The 16,718-nt window shown below is 35.3% G+C and overlaps 1 long non-coding RNA gene across 1 annotated transcript; it reads right to left on the bottom strand.

Annotated features, from left to right (window-relative positions):
- Positions 1 to 8,319: 8,319 nt before the first annotated feature.
- LOC115927433 lies at positions 8,320 to 14,125 on the bottom strand. The gene is made up of 3 exons (XR_004065628.1): positions 14,012 to 14,125; positions 10,258 to 10,434; positions 8,320 to 8,639 (listed from the first exon to the last, which is right to left on the bottom strand). It is a non-coding gene; the product is annotated as an uncharacterized LOC115927433 (long non-coding RNA).
- Between the last annotated feature and the right edge of the window lie 2,593 nt (positions 14,126 to 16,718).

Here is a 16,718-nt window from a genome sequence, read left to right as displayed (position 1 = left end):
CCATTCCCCCAGTGCCCTACCCCCTGGACACCCACACCCGGATAACCACCCTCTAGGACAACTACCCTCCTGACAACTATCCTAGGGGGTAGTTGCCTGGGGGGAGGGGTAGTTTTCCGGGGGTAGTCGTCCTAGAGGGTGGTTGCCCTAGGGGGTAGTTGTCCTAGGGGGTAGATTTCCTAGAGGATGGTTATCCGGGGTTGATGTCCAGGGGTCGGTGTCCGGATACGATTACTTTCCATGAATGAATCTAAATGAGCAAATTATCATGCAGTATCATGAATTTCAATTGTTCTTTTGCAGGGAACATTTTAATTTATATCATAGCTAGCCAGTTCTGAAATATCCTCGATTACAAATTACCATGCTCAAAAGTTGGAAATTATACATGTAGTTTTGTTTTCATTTTTGATATTGTATAAAATAGCGTATGCAAGGGTTGTCCAAATCGCATCACAAGTATACAACCGTTTATTTAAAATTAACATTCATATGTGTTTTCTGGAATAAAGTTTGTTATTTTGTATTATTGTCCATTTCATTCAATTTTCACCAACTTATTTGTTCAATATTTCTACTTTTCCTCAGAACATGTGTTGTGAAGTTTGAATATTCCTTGTCGGTTTCATTATGCCATGAAAATAAGCTCATAAATGTAAATGCCCTTTTTGCCCTCCTTAACGATTTTAGATATACAGTTAACACATGAATTATTCATACCCCTTTGTATATTTGATTTTTTTTTTCTTTTTTCTTGTGTTTTTCGTTATTCAAGAATAAAAGGTCCACTAAGGGTAAATTATATGTTGGCTTTAATATATTACATTCTCAAGAAATGTAAATCGGAACAAATCAATTTTTTACATACTAATTTAAAAACTTGGTAAGGGTATAAATAATTTGTTCAATGTACATGTAGTGTAACATGTTTCAAAGGAATGGAAGTTTGATTTGAGTGTGCATTCGTGTTAGGGAGGAGAGAGAGAGAGGCCGGGGGGGGGGGGGGCACCAGTATTTTTTCGCCACTTTTTCAGAGAAAGGCAGGCACCTTGGGGTTCATTTAAGTAAAACATTTAATGCTGCTTCCTGGAAATTGAATGCATATACGTAAGAACTGTTTTTTCTAGAGTTTTGGAAGAATTATTATATTCGGGTTAGTGCAGCCTAGACAACCAACATCACAGGCACGTACATACGTTTGGCATTTCAATTTCTACTGTTTGTAGCCATGAAGGCGTTAACTTTGTATATATATATTAGTTTTATGCTCTTGTGACTCAAAACAGAATTTCACGTTGACTAAATTTATGATAGAATATGTGATTGAATAAAATCACCAATCATTTTAATTTCACTCATTAATTTTCTTATTGCCTTTTTCTTTATAAACATGTATGAATATGATACAAAGAAACGGTGTTTAAACAAATTATTATAAAGTATTTGCCATCACCTGGGCCATGGACATAAAATTATAAATTAAAAAAAGTAGGCTTATATGCATCTTCTCTTTGTGTTTTGAAGAACATTCTTCAGAGAAATACACATGACATGAGATCATGATTTATCTCTATACATCTCGCAAGTTTCACCTGCTTTGTTTAGTTATTTCCATTGTGGATGTAAGACATCATAACTCCCTATAGGAGGTGACATCATATTTTGTAACCCCTTTCATATTCACATCTTAAATATATACGGGCTAGTATCGCTCCACCTGGTAGACCAATAATATTGCTATAAGAACATGACACCTCGAAACTGGACCTGTATAGTTGTGAATATGCAATATCAATAAAACAATATCATCTGCTTCAAAGTATGAACCACAACATATTTTCAGCACAGGACCACAGTACATGACTGTACTTACAGAGGCAAACAAACCTGGCCACGTAATTCAACAGGGCATATTTGTGTTTCATGCGTAAGGGTGTGGCACTAGCTTAATTTGGCTTAGCGGCAGTGTATATCACATGTAGTTGCTCTAACTCGGATGTATCACTCCTGATCCCATCAAAACGGACAGAGTAGAGTGTAATGAGCATGCAATCTTCTGCCAAGAAACGTTTCATGAATCAGGATACGGTAAGATTACTTATCCTAACCCTATAGGCTTGAATAGTTCATGGTTACAAAATGCGACCCGGCTGCTAAGTAGGGGTGTGGTTGTATAACTTACCCCCAAGTGCATTCAATTTCATTATTTTTGGCCCGGCCCCTCCCCTCAGTGTTATTTAGGGTACGCATATTTGTGTTCCCAGCACCCCCCCCCCCCCTTTCAGAAAAGTCCGGTGTGTAAATTCAATACGGCCGGGTAGATCTTTTTTCTTTGTTATACAAGCCTTTTTAGCACCCCCCCCCCCCCCCTCTTTCAGCAAAAGTCCAGTGTGTAAAGTCAATACGGGCAGATCTTTTTCTTTGTTATACGATCGAGCCGGAGATTTGGGAACACGCATGCGATACCTCCGTTCCCGGAGGGGGGGGGGGGGTATTCGTTACGACTTAATTTACTGCAGTAAAACTAAATATAAAAAAATATGATGAATAAGTATAAGAAAAATGAATTATGAACTACCAATTACCCCGGACCAATATCAACGAAAATTTAAGAATCCCCATTACACCATCACCATCGTTATCATCATCGCCCCCTCCCCGTTTCTGTCTGTCTCTCTCTCTCTCTCTCTCTCTCCGTCTCCCGAGACGGTAGTCAACATAAAGAATCTCGACTTTTTCATTTTTGGGATGAGAAAGATATCATATTAGTCGCGTATTAACGCAAGTTTGATTGGCATTGATGAACAAATTATAATCACCGTAGTCGTCCAAGAAATGTTCCAGAAATTTGTGAAATGCAGCTATTTAAAATATATATACATAGCATTTTTTTTCTTGCTTTCTGTCTTTCTTTCTTCTTGTGGTTCTTTCTTTTTTCCCCTTCTTCGTCGTCTTCTTCTTCTTCATTAAGCTAAGACAATAAACATGCACAATAAAATTGTACAATGTATCTATGATGACTTGGTAGTCAACGTTTGATATGGTACATTGCTGCCGATATTGCTAAAGTCTGACTTTTCGTAACGCTTCGTAATGAAAAGTTCAGATAATGCTTACATGGTAAACAATCCTGAAAAAGAAGACTATAAGCTACTGATCATAGTTTAATTTCTTTATTTGCTTTAGTTGCAAAAGAGTCGTAGAGGGCTTTTTCCACTTTGGGCAGCGGTGCAGAGTCTCGTAATTCTGTCGCTGTACAGTTTAAAATAAAATATCCGAAGAAACTGAGCAAGACCCCTTACTTTTCTTAAAATTTGCCTTTTTAATTGACAGTAGGTGAGATAATTTAGTTTTGCAGATAGATATTTAGGAAATTGTCGCACATCATTATTAATAATGAGTAATAGCAATCTATCTTTATCTAAAACTGCATGCGTATTTATGATTTCATTCATACACCTGCATGGCTGCCGTAATTTGTACTTTTCCATTTTTTCTTTTTGTCGCCATGAACAGGAGAGGATTAAAACTTGTCTATTTAATTCATTTGAAAATTAATTCATTTGAAAGATTGTTTCATGCCTATATGTGGTGCATGGTGTCAAATCTGCAAATAATTCAACGTAATTATTTTCCATTTGTTCAATCATCATTGTTCATTCTTGTTTTAGAATTTGGTCGTCGTCTTCTTTGTTACCTTTTCTTTAGCCAATATCAAAATGTTTTCATGAATCTTTTACCAAAACTATCTCATTGAAACTAAAGATAAACCTATATCTATAATTTTGACCCCAAACCTATCCATAACTCTTATAACATAACTTTTATACGCTAACACCCTAAACTTAGCCACGAATCGCCAATTTTGCTCTAACCCCCACCAATTCCATAGCTTATTCATAGGCCCCGACCCTAAACCAGACGGTATAAACCAAATTATGAATAAAATAATCATAACCCTGTTCAAACTTTGAACTTAACCTATACAAGTAACCATACCACTATAAGCAGTTTATAATATTTGTAATCATGTTTGACTTTTAATAGCAAACAAAAACAAGTGATTTGTTTTTCTTCTATTTTTTTAAATATAATCTGTTCGTATTCTTTTTCTAAATTAGGGCTTGTTTGGATTTCTCGCCTTCCAACCTATTTGTATATTTATGTGTATGTTTTATTTAACTCAGTATGTAAATCATGTTAATATATAATGTATGTTTCTTTGTAAAATTGTGAATGCTTTTTATATGCACGGTCATGCCGAAGAACAGCCATTGGATGAAGTATGTCACCGTACTAAAATGAAATAAACAAACAAACAAACCCCAATCTTTGAACAACAGACATACCCACTAATATGCTTGAAGTGGACGTATAGGAGGAGGGGCGTTTTATTTAGAAAACCACGTAAACCCACTATTGGGACATCACTGCAGAATAATCAACCATCCATAATTATGAATTGGGTCGTTGTCAGGAATAGGGTTAGGGGTAGGAATACGGTTAGGAATATGATTAGGGTTATGACCAGGGAGGGGGTTATAGGACTAGGGTTAGGGCTAGGGTTAGGGTTTGGACTAGGGTTAGATTTAGGACTAGGGTTGGGTGAGAGTTAGAGTTAGGACCAGGATTTGGGTTAGGGTAAGGACAAGGGTTGTGGTTACAATCGGGGTTACAACTAGGCTTACTTTCAACCAATCAGCTCTTTTTGGATGACCAATAAATCCAGCTTTCCAAAAGTGGAACAATAGGCGAACAATAATAGATGAAGATTGACCTCTTTATCCAATCTATTTCACACTAAATGCAACTTTTTATGAAATATGCTTTCAGTTTACATTTGACACATGCAGTGGCGGATCCAGGGTGGAAGCCAGGGGGGGGGGGGGCGGCACCGTCCCTCACCCCTGAAAAAAAAAGGAAAAAACACAATGTGTAACCACAATTTTACCTTAACCATAATTTAACGCCCCCCCCCCCCCCACACTAATTTCTCACGAATTGGACCCCCATCCTCTCCGGCGGCTGCATCCGCTCCTGGACAAAGATATATGTATTGCCCCCTTAACACATATCCAACACACATCATCATCCCCCCCCCCCACCTCCCCTCTCCGGCGTAGAAGAGAGACTTGATCAAATATTGAAAAGAAAAAGAAAAGGACAAGAATAAACAGAGGAAAAAGGGGAAGGGAATGTGAAAAGAAGATGCTACGACACCCTACCGCCCGCTCCAATTCGCTCCAGTGCACTCAAACTCACGCTCTTGCTATGCTACATCACTGAAAGCCCTCATTACAACATACAGTGCCTCAAACTCACTTATACACACAGTAAGGGAAACAAACGTGCAAACTAAACACGTCTAAACAATAAAATAAAGCACAAATTAAACAGACTTTGTTTGGGCAATCCATGATTATATCCTACAAAATCTGAGAACAAATTGGGTTGTATGACACATGCTCATACCAAAATTGCTCAACAATAGTTTTCTACACTAACTGAAATCCTAACTTCAACCCTGGACCCATACCATTTCTAACCCTAAATTTTAACTAAATAAAAATCAAACCTGAACCCTAACCCAAAATTTTTCATTAAAAAAAAGCCTAGAGCAAATGTCAAATCACTGCAAACTGACCATCGTGCTCCTGAAATCATATTAACTACATGGCAATCTTTCTTCATTAGGCTATTATATTTCAGCATAACCTACATATAATAAACTGATTGCATACTTTGAATGATATATATATATTGCAGTATTATCCTAAAATAAAAATAGAATTTCTCATCAAAATAATACATTTAACAATATAATACACAGGTCATATATATATATATATATATATATATATATATATATATATATATATAGCCTAATACAGAAGCTATACTGTAAACATCTTTAAAACTTTACATGCAATCATTGTTACACATTTAAACTTTAAAAGGCATAACTGCAGTCAGGTATTATCCCAAAGTATGGATGGGGCATCACCTGAAACATAGCACATCAGGTAATAAGGCCAGGCAAAGTAAATAATAAGTATGAAGTGGGCGCTTGATCACATTTGAATACAAACAACTTACCTAGATTTTAACTAGTGGGTTACCGAAAAAAAGGAAACCATCAAGGAATTTAGATGATGACCAAGGACTTATAATTGTCACCTCTCATATGTTTAGTACAGTACTAAACTTTTGGAGGGGATAACTTCGAGGAACTTGTACAATGGTGATCATCTTGCTATCTCTCAACGCAATATTAGAGAAAGCGAAAAAACTGGTTGGGCAAGGGTTTACCAAATTGTGCATGAGCTATAAGATACTTCATGTTTGTATAAGGGATCTTATTTGGTTATTGTGTACATGCAAATGTAACAGAAATAGTATGGTTGAATGCTCAATCCTTCAACTGAGAGAAACTAAATGAGCAAATACATGTACTGGATATAGCATAATTATATGAAAGTTAACCATATAATCATATGTATTTACATGTATATATGTACATACGATGAGATGGTTTCATGTTGCAATGCCCAAGGTTATTTGTTAACACTTTGTATATCTATGATTAGTGATATTGTATTCAGACTGATGAAAGAGAACCTTTTAAGCACACCATAACCTGTAAAACACTACATAAGAACATAAGGATGACACCATGTATACTTCTATCATGTTCAAACCACAGCTAGTTAAGGTATATGGTTGAAACTATACTGCATTATACTGCTATACTATCCTCAATGATATACACACAAGCATCACAAAGAGGTGGCAGAAAAATATATTAAATCAAGAATTAAATAAGGTTGCTTCCAAAATCAAAGAGGGTGATTGTCCTCTAAAAAATGTTAAATTTGGAAATTGTATTGCTTTATTAAGGCTTATTTTGTTCATTCAATTACCGGTAATGGGAAAATCTACACAAAACAACGAAAAGAAAGTAAACAGCAATGAACAATGAAATATAGGTTTGCTAGCATTGCCAAAAGATATTACACATAGAGTATTGATTAGAAGGAGTCAATGATAGGATTCCCTTAGTTACCAAGTTGTTGATAATACTAAAAAAGTTGAACACATTCCCCAGAATTTGGATTTGCATGTAATGGGAAAATACCTCAAAATCACTCTATATGATTTTAGGATATTTATGGTTGAAGAAAAAAACTTGGTTAAAGTGTATCAGGTTATGCACACACATGCATGTACATGAATATACTACCCTTAAAAGACACACCTGTTAGGACAATGTTAATTGAATATGAGCATGAGCCAACATCTCCAACTAGCAACTTTCATTGCCAATTGCTAATTTTAAGGATGCATACATGTAGCTACATAATTGCTTTAACTCAAATGAGCTGAATATTATGCATCCATCTGCACTCTATATAGCACTGGCTTTTGTAAAATCTGTAGTTTTTACTAGTTTTACACACAACATTAAAGTTATACTTAAAACTTTGTGTAGCTACAATACCATACAATATTTAAAGGGATCCGGTAACTTTGTCTCAGATTCTGAAACAAAATTCTGGATTTAGCTCATGCTGCAATGATAATTATAGACCTTTAGGTCAGTCAGGAACCCCAGGACTTTTACAAGCCGATCGCCTGTCTGATTATCAAGATATTTATGATTGGAATTACAAATTTTGAAAACCGTTTGCTAAACTGTTTTCATAACACTACAATCTATTGGGGGAAAAGAGTATGGTAAAACCGATCACTCAAAGATTTTTAATTCTTTGAGGCACTTCTTGATCATTTTGAAGCGCAATTTTTTTAGGACTTCAATTTAACACCATATCACAGACACTGATAGCACGTAGGGCCGTGTATCTCAGATTTAACATTGTTAAACGATCCCTTTATTAGAACAAGCACATGATTCCAACAAGAGGGAAATTGGTTTGCAGTAGCAGTTACAAAAATTGCCCCAAAAACTGTAGTAAAAAATGAGAAGTAGAAGATATGCAATATTAAGTACATCCACTTAAATATATAGCAAAGTGCCTCATTATTACCCACTGGCTTTGGCCAAGCCGTATCAAGACAACCACCCCCCAGGAAAATAACCACCCGGATCCACCCTGATAAGAAGTTGGTTTTTATAAAGACAGATTTTAAAACTTTTATTTTGGGGTATCCTTGGGGGTCATTGTCCTCAGGGGGGGGGGGGGTATTGTCCTTGGGGGTAATTTTCTGAGGGGGTGATTGTCCCGCTGGTAATTGTCACTCCTGATATAACTATGTCATTATGATAGGAAAGAAAAAAATATTTATTAGAGTTCATATTTCTTTTGCAGGGTACTTGACGTTTTTCTGTAAATCGGCATCTTTGTTGTAATGTGGGCTTCTTCACAAGGAAAGTGTCTGTTCTGCTAGATACTCCATCGTTTGGTTCAATTCCCCTTGTAACTTCTGAATTAAATTTCTGCAGACCTTCTCATTTCATGTTTGTTTACACATGGTTGTCTTTCTCTAGACCCTCCTACAGGTGTACTTGGTCATCATCATTTCAGAAAAACCAAGAGCCATGCCGTTAGCCTCTGCCAGGTCCCTCTCAGTGCATGTGTCAAGCAGCATCACCTTGTACTTGATGGGATCCCATATGGAATCTGTTGGTTTGAGAAAAAAGAACAGAGTTTTCATTTGATTTCTGGTCTCAAGATCAGTATGAACAATGACAACAGTTATGTTTCTTTGTGTAGGATTCATTAAAATGTCTATAAAATATCTAACAGATAAAATGTGAAAATCATTCTTTGTTTCAATTATCTTTATCTAGGAAGGGTGTTTCCAACACATGTTTCAAACTAGCAGAATACATCTAAACCATGCTATGGTTATGCAATTCACTTTTAAATGTTATATATTCCTTGTAATTGTTTTTACAAAGAGATGTTTGGAAAGGTATATTAAACATTTTTGTAAGGCTGTCCAAAATTTACACTGCAGTTTGAATAAACTGAAAAAGCACAAGAATTGGTTACTACATGAGTGACATTTTATGGTTATTTCTTAAGTAACCCTTTACCTGTTAATGCATAACATCAAAAGACAACAATATGAACAAGGAACAAAATAATTCGCAACACTAAACGATGTTTTATATTCAGTATGTTACATTACCATATTTAAAAAAATACATATTACTACAAAATGTAATAGAATAATAGGGCGATTCAAGACAGTTGCGAAATTTGCAACTGATATTTGCAATTGATTGCAACTCAACTTTGTTGCCACGCCCACTAGTCTCCTAAATTTCCTAGGATTTTGTTAGGATTAAAGTTTTAAGAAATAAATAAAATTAACTAGATCTAGCTTTTATTCTTCCCTCTATCTCTCTCTCTCTCTTACTATTAGGGCATTGCTAGAAAGTTCAGTTGCGATCAATTGCAAATTCGCAATTATGCGCAAGACTTATGCTAAGTATGTGCACAATTTATTCCAAACTTATCTTGGATATCATATTACAGTAGGTGTACAATGGATCTCTTACAATACTGATAGCATACTATTTTACTACCAACAAGTAACCAATTTTTTAAAAGTTTGCAAATGAACTGGGTCACAGAAATCTTTAGATTTTGAACATACAGTAATACGTTGATTGTAGTTTTTTTTTGAATAAATAGACTTGGGCACTGATTTAATTAAAGTATTGATTATTCATCTAACAAAAAAACAAAATTTAGTAACAAAGATAGTACACATAGCTATCTCTTTATGGAATCTGCTTTGCTTTCAAAAATTACATGCCAATTGAGAAAATATAATGTAGCTATCAAAAAGGCTTTTTAAAAAAGAGGATGCATGGTAAAATAATGGCCATCTCCCATCACTCTAATTATATAAAATCATATGTCTTTGTTAACTGCCTCCTTAAAAAATCATTTCATTCCCCTGTTATGACTAACTGTATTCAGACTATTGAGAAACAATAATACAAAACAGGTAAATGTAATAGCTCATTGCAAAGTAAACATGTATAAGTTTAAAACAAATTAAAAATGGTCATGAGCATACTAGTACATTATGTTCCGGAGGCATACATTTTTAAGTAGGTATTCATTGAAGAGCTAGAGTACATGCAGCAGGTAATAGACCATCAATAAAAAATAAAATGGTTAAGATGATGGGGCAGGAGTCTGAAATACCCTCATCTTTTCTAAAGTCCAACGTTTCCTAGTAATTAAAATCTATCTACATATACATGTACATACTACATACCTCATAGATTGGCTGCTAGTGGTATACTGGATCATCTTGATCTACCACGTTGTCAAAGGATAATCAAAGCCTCTTGTCCCAGTCAGTGGAGTACACATGTATGCAGTTCTTTCTTCATCTTGACAGTCACCTTGTGCCGCCTCTGCCTTAATAGTGACCAAGTATCTGCCTGCTCCTCTGGAAATGAATATGTGTTTTGAGAATAATCAAAATATATCAAATATTTAACATATCATACACAATACAGGATCACAAGAAGTACATATTCGTATAATATTTCAGTACAGATGTGTAATTTATTGATCAATATGTCTACATGCTACACCAACTATCGAAAATTACTTTGACAAAGCTAAAGAAATTCATGTCACGTATGCAAATTATGATATTAACATCTTCCAATAAACTTTTGCTAAAAGCATCTCAAAGATGTGATACATTGTACGAGCAACAGTGTGTATATATATGCATCAGTGATAATAACCCTGAATTATGTTGCTCTATGATCTTGGTAACAAACTTTTTCAAATTCAAAAAAGCGATAAAGCAAAATTGAAATTCATGACTGATAACAGGTATACATGTATCATTCGTTAGTTTGTTCATGCATTTATTTATTTAATTTTTCATTAAGATACAATCTAATCAAATCAACATATAAATGTATCCAGGGGCGGATCCAGCCAGCAGCAGGGGAGGGGGCCAAAGAGGGGGCCCAATTCATGAGAGAATATTTAGCGGCGAAAAAGCCAGCCAGTGAATAAGCGGTGGAGGGGGGGGGGGGGAAGAGGAGCAATAATTGTTTTTCTTCTTTTTGGCTCCCGAAAATTGGAAAATCGCGCCGGTCAATAATTGATGATTTCAATAAAAAGATATTCAAAATCATCTGAATGAGTTTAATGCCATCTCTATACAGTAATGTTAGGTGAATCTGAATTTAACATACATGTAGCAACACCACCACCCCTTCAAAACATACATTTGGATTGGATAAAAGTATAACCTTGTTTATTGAATAATTTGTGACTCCATGTTTCAGAGGAAGCTAGAGAATGAAAATTCAAGAGTATCAATATATCCATCATTCACATTACCGGTAGATGGTCTACTGAGGTTCCTTGAGTTAGTGTATAAAACTTCATAATATGTCCTAATTTGGAATTTACATGTAAATCATCTGAATAATATTCACATTTGTGACTTACTATTTACAAGCTCCATTACAAGATTAATGTTCTTGAAATATTAAATTGATCATTACCTTGATAAGCCCAATGTCACATAATATTTTTAGTGGGAAATACATTTGAGAAACATTATGAAAATACTGGAGAAATGCATGTGCAGGTACTAGAATTTATGTTATCCTTGTTCATATTAGTATTTATTTAAAAAAAAAAGTATAATAACTAAAAGAGGTGCAATATGCAGATGACAGTCACTTCTATATTTTTCAGAGAAGAATCATCTGTGAAATATATTTTGGAAGAATTAGGCAGATTTGGAAGCATTGCTGGCCCAGTGCTCAATAAAGATAAAACAATTTTGAAATGGGTGGGCCCTACTCAGCATAAATGAAACTTTCAAGCGTTTGGCCTTCTTTGGAAAGATGGCTGTATCAAATACTTAGGAGTTTATATAGACACAGACCTAGATTTAGTGGTGAAATTAAGTTGGGAAATGAAATTAGAAAAGATACAGAGAATAGTAGACAATTGGCGGAAGAGAAAACTTACAATTATAGAAAGAGTTCTCATAATTAAGACATTGCTTATTAGTCAAATAGTTCATCTGATTATGTTTTGCTCAGTACCAAATTTATATTGTAAAAAAAAATAGAAAAGATTAAATACAATTTTGGAAGGAATTCAAAAGTTGACAAAGTGAAAAGAAAAATGATAGTTAGAGATTATACTGATGATGGAATAAGAATGATTGATTTTAACAAGTTAATACATAGTTTCAGGTTGAAATAGGCTTGGAAGAATAGTTGATGACACAGAAAGTTATTGGAAAGACTTTGCAATGTTATATTTCCAACCATTAGGAGGTCTCAACGATTTACTTTTGAATTGTACTGTCGAAACATGATAGAAAAAATATTTTGTCGGCAAACTGCCAAGGTTTTATTTAGAAATTATGAAAGCCTGGTCATATATAAATGATATTGTGAAACAGGATTATATTCATTTGGATAATCAGATTTATGGTATAATAAATATAGGCCTATTACGCATGAAAAACAGCCAATCTTCTATAGAGAGTGGTACCTACATGTGAGTAACATAATCTTTGTAAAAGATATTTATATCGATGACAAAATTGATAACAACCATTGAAAATTAAAAATAAAAAGCAAAAGTGACAGCACTGTTTTTGTTTTTGTTTTATTTGAGAAATGCAATACCAAAAGTTTGCACTGATATTCTGATAACTTAAAAGAATCTATTTTGTTAGAAAATCCCACTATACAAATTGGTAAAAAGGAAAAACGAATGGAATTTGTGTCAAGTAGGGTATTTTATCATATTCTAGCAAGGGACAAACTTAATTGATCATTTAAAGTGGAAAAAGATCTTCCAAAGAAATTTGATGAATGTAAAGGAAACTAAATTGAAACAATTTGATTTTAAGACAATTTATAATTGATTCCTGTAAAAAGAATGTTATTTTATGGGAATTTAGTAATTCTGATGTAGATCTAATGTGAAACATGTAACTGTAGAGAAGATTTATTCCATGCTTTTTTGAACTGTGAAATGAACATGCCCTTCTTTGAAAAATTAATGGAAATGATAAAGCATGTCTATAAAGTAGATATTGATTTTTATATCGGTCTTTTGTAAACAAACAATTTGGAAAAAAATATTGATGATATTGTTAAAAAACTTTGAAAACAAATTAGTTTTCAATGGCGACCTGCCGTAGCAACAAACAGAGTAGACAAAAGATTTAACTATGTTTCGTTGACGATGTATTTTTCGTCTTCTTTGTGAATGGCAATCATACACAAACTGCATTGCACCTACATGTAGGCCTACAGTACATCCACTTACCCGTACAACACACTGTCACTACAGTCAGTCTCTTCATAGACTCTACTATTACTAGTATTAGAGGCAGTCAGTGCAGTGGACATATTAGTATTACTATTAGGGACTTTTAGATTTGCACGTCGACATAGTGGACTGCTCCGTGTAACATCCTTTTAAGGTACTTTTAAAAGGACGTCACACGTAGCAGTCCACTATTTCAACATGCAAAAGTCCATATTGTTTATAGCAGAACAACCAACAACGATATCACACTCTTCGGACACTCTGAACTTAGTGAAGCTTTTGGTCTATTAATCAGTCGAGCTCGAGCTACATGCAGTGCTAGGTGCACTCCCATTCATAAACTAGTACTACAACATTATTTTACAAGACAAAGAGGTTGTCAAGATGGGAATCCTGTACGAACTAAACAACGACTCGATTGGTATTTGCAGATTAGCATGATTAGTGAGCTAAGCTACGCCACGCCTGGCCTAGCCGCCCTGGCACGGCCGGAGCACCAGGCTATCTGGCCTCTGCTAGTATTCACTACTACTACTAGTACTAGTACTAGAGCCAGTGCTAGAGGCTGTATATATATGTAGTTACATACTGCGGGCCGCGGGCAGAATCACATAGTTCCGAGGGCCAATTAATGATTAAAACGAAAATTATGCTTCTTGTTGGTAAATCAAAGGAAAAACAGAAACAAATCTTACCTTAAAACAGCGTAGACTAGAGATTTTTCACGGCTTATGAAGTTGTGCGTCACGGGTCGGTACTGAGTAACCAAGTCAGGTGATAACAACATTCTCTAGTCTAAACATACGCAGACGCTATTTGTGACATTTAGCTGATCAGGTGTACCAAAAGTGTAAAAAGTAAAGAGTAACTCCATCTTCAGTATTCAGTACTATATATATACATAAATATATATATATATCTATTCATATTTGTCAGGTAATATGCCAGGGCTGGAAAGTGAATTCCTGCTAGAAAACAAAACAAAAATTAATAATTTTGTTATAGTTCTGTTCTCGATAAGGGACGTTTTGTCATCTACACATTTCTCGTTTACGTGTCGTCTTGCATGGGGGGGGGGGGGGGGGCTGTAAGAATTTAAGGACAGGATATTAAACAGTTATTTCGTATACCTTCCTAATAGAGTGACCACCCCTTTGTTCTAAGCGATTCAAAAGAGGGAGGGTGGAGGGACCCCTATCCACATCCTCTATAGCCCGTTGGTCCCCTATGACCCCCTTTTTCTTATGTTAATTGAAAGCTGATTTGAGGCTATAAGAGTTAAATTATTAGAAATGAAATCGTTATTTGTTCCACCTTTCTTATGTAGTGATGAAAAAGGTTGGTAGATCGTTTCTATGGTGTGGGGGGGGGGGGGGGCGGAGCAAACCCTAGCCCAATTTTTCTATATACTTCAGCTGCTGTTTTTAGTATATAGGCCTACAAAGATTTTAGTGATGATAAAATCATGTATTTATATTCAAACAATATATATTATAATAGGTATTGCCGGTGCTAGAAAGTGAATTTCTGTCCGAAAACTAACACACCTTTTCAGAAAGCATACCTATAGATCAAAAGACTATTTTCAGTTAGTCTTTGATTTGAGAACAGAATCTCAATAGGGGCATTTTAATATTCACATTTCCCCTGTTTTGGGGTCGGGAGGGGGTACGGGATGTTAGAGTTGAATTACTAGAAATGATATCGTTATTTGTTCCGCCCTTCTCATGGAGTGATGAAACATGTGGGCAGATCGTTTCTATGGTGGTGGGGGGGGGGGGGGGCAAACCCTGGATGATTTGTTTCTATATATTTCAGCTGCTGCTTTTAGTATATTACTCTGGTGTTGATTATGTTATATAATATATATTTGATAGGTATAGTGACAGTGCAAGAAAGTAGATTCCTGCCAGAAAACTAAACAAAATGTTTCAGAAGGCTTAAGATGCCTAAATCAAAAGACTAATTTTAGTTAGTCTTTGATTTGAGAACAGAATCTCAATAGGGGCATTTTAATATTCACATATCCCCTGTTCTGGGGTCGGGAGGGGGTACGGGATGTTAGAGTTGAATTACTAGAAATGAAATCGTTATTTGTTCCACCATTCTTATGGAGTGATGAAACATGTGGGCAGATCGTTTCTATGGTGGGGGGGGGGGGCAAACCCTGGATGATTTGTTTCTATATATTTAAGCTGCTGCTTTTAGTATATTATACATATACTCTGGTGCTGATTATGTATATATATATATATATATATATATAATATATTTGACATGTATAATGCCAGTGCAAGAAAGTAAATTCCTGCCAGAAAACTAAACAAAATTTTTCAGAAGGCATAATATGCCTAAATCAAAACCTAAATCAAAAGACTAATTTCAGTTAGTCTTTGATTTGAGAACAGAATCTCAATAAAGGACTTTTAAATAATCTACATTTTCCCCGTTTTGGAGTCGGATTGGGAGAGGGTGGGGGCTGTTAGAGTTGAATTACTAGAAATGAAATCGTTATTTCTTCCACCCTTCTAATGAAGTGATGAAACATGTGGGCAGATCGTTTCTATATATGGTGGTGGGGGGGGGGGGGGCAAACCCTGCAGTATGGATGATTTGTTTCTATATATTTCAGCTGCTGCTTTTAGTATACATATACTCTGGTGTTGATTATGTTATATATATATATTTATATATATAATATAATATAAATTTGACAGGTATAGTGACAGTGCAAGAAACTAGATTCCTGCCAGAAAACTAAACAAAATGTTTCAGAAGGCTTAAGATGCCTAAATCAATAGACTAATTTCAGTTAGTCTTTGATTTGAGAACAGAATCTCAATAAAGGACTTTTGATAATCTACATTTTCCCCATTTTGGAGTCGGATTGGGAGGAGGTGGGGGCTGTTAGAGTTGAATTACTAGACATGAAATCGTTATTTTGTCCACCCTTCTTATGGAGTGATGAAACATGTGGACAGATCGTTTCTATGGTGGGAAAGGGGGGGGGGAGCGACCCTAGATGATTTGTTTCTATATATTTCAGCTGCCGCTTTTATACGCATATTCCAGTGTTGATTAGATTATACATATATATTTATAACATATATTTGACAGGTAGTGCCAGTGCTAGAAAGTAAATTCCTGCCAGAAAACTAAACAACATGTTTCAGAAGGCTTAAAATGCCTAAATTAATAGACTATTTTCAGTTAGTCTTTGATTTGAGAACAGAATCTCAATAAAGGACTTTTGATAATCTACATTTTCCCCGTTTTGGCGTCCGATTGTGAGTGGTGGGGGCTGTTAGAGTTGAATTACTAGAAATGAAATCGTTGTTTATTTCCACCTTATTTATGGAGTGATGAAACATGTGGGCAGATCGTTTCTATGGTGGGGGGGGG

Source organism: Strongylocentrotus purpuratus, unplaced genomic scaffold (assembly GCF_000002235.5).
Source record: "Strongylocentrotus purpuratus isolate Spur 01 unplaced genomic scaffold, Spur_5.0 spur5_scaffold_20, whole genome shotgun sequence".
NCBI classification, from domain to species: domain Eukaryota; kingdom Metazoa; phylum Echinodermata; class Echinoidea; order Camarodonta; family Strongylocentrotidae; genus Strongylocentrotus; species Strongylocentrotus purpuratus.
Note: the sequence above shows the minus strand (reverse complement) of the source record. Positions and strands in the feature narration are given on the sequence as shown.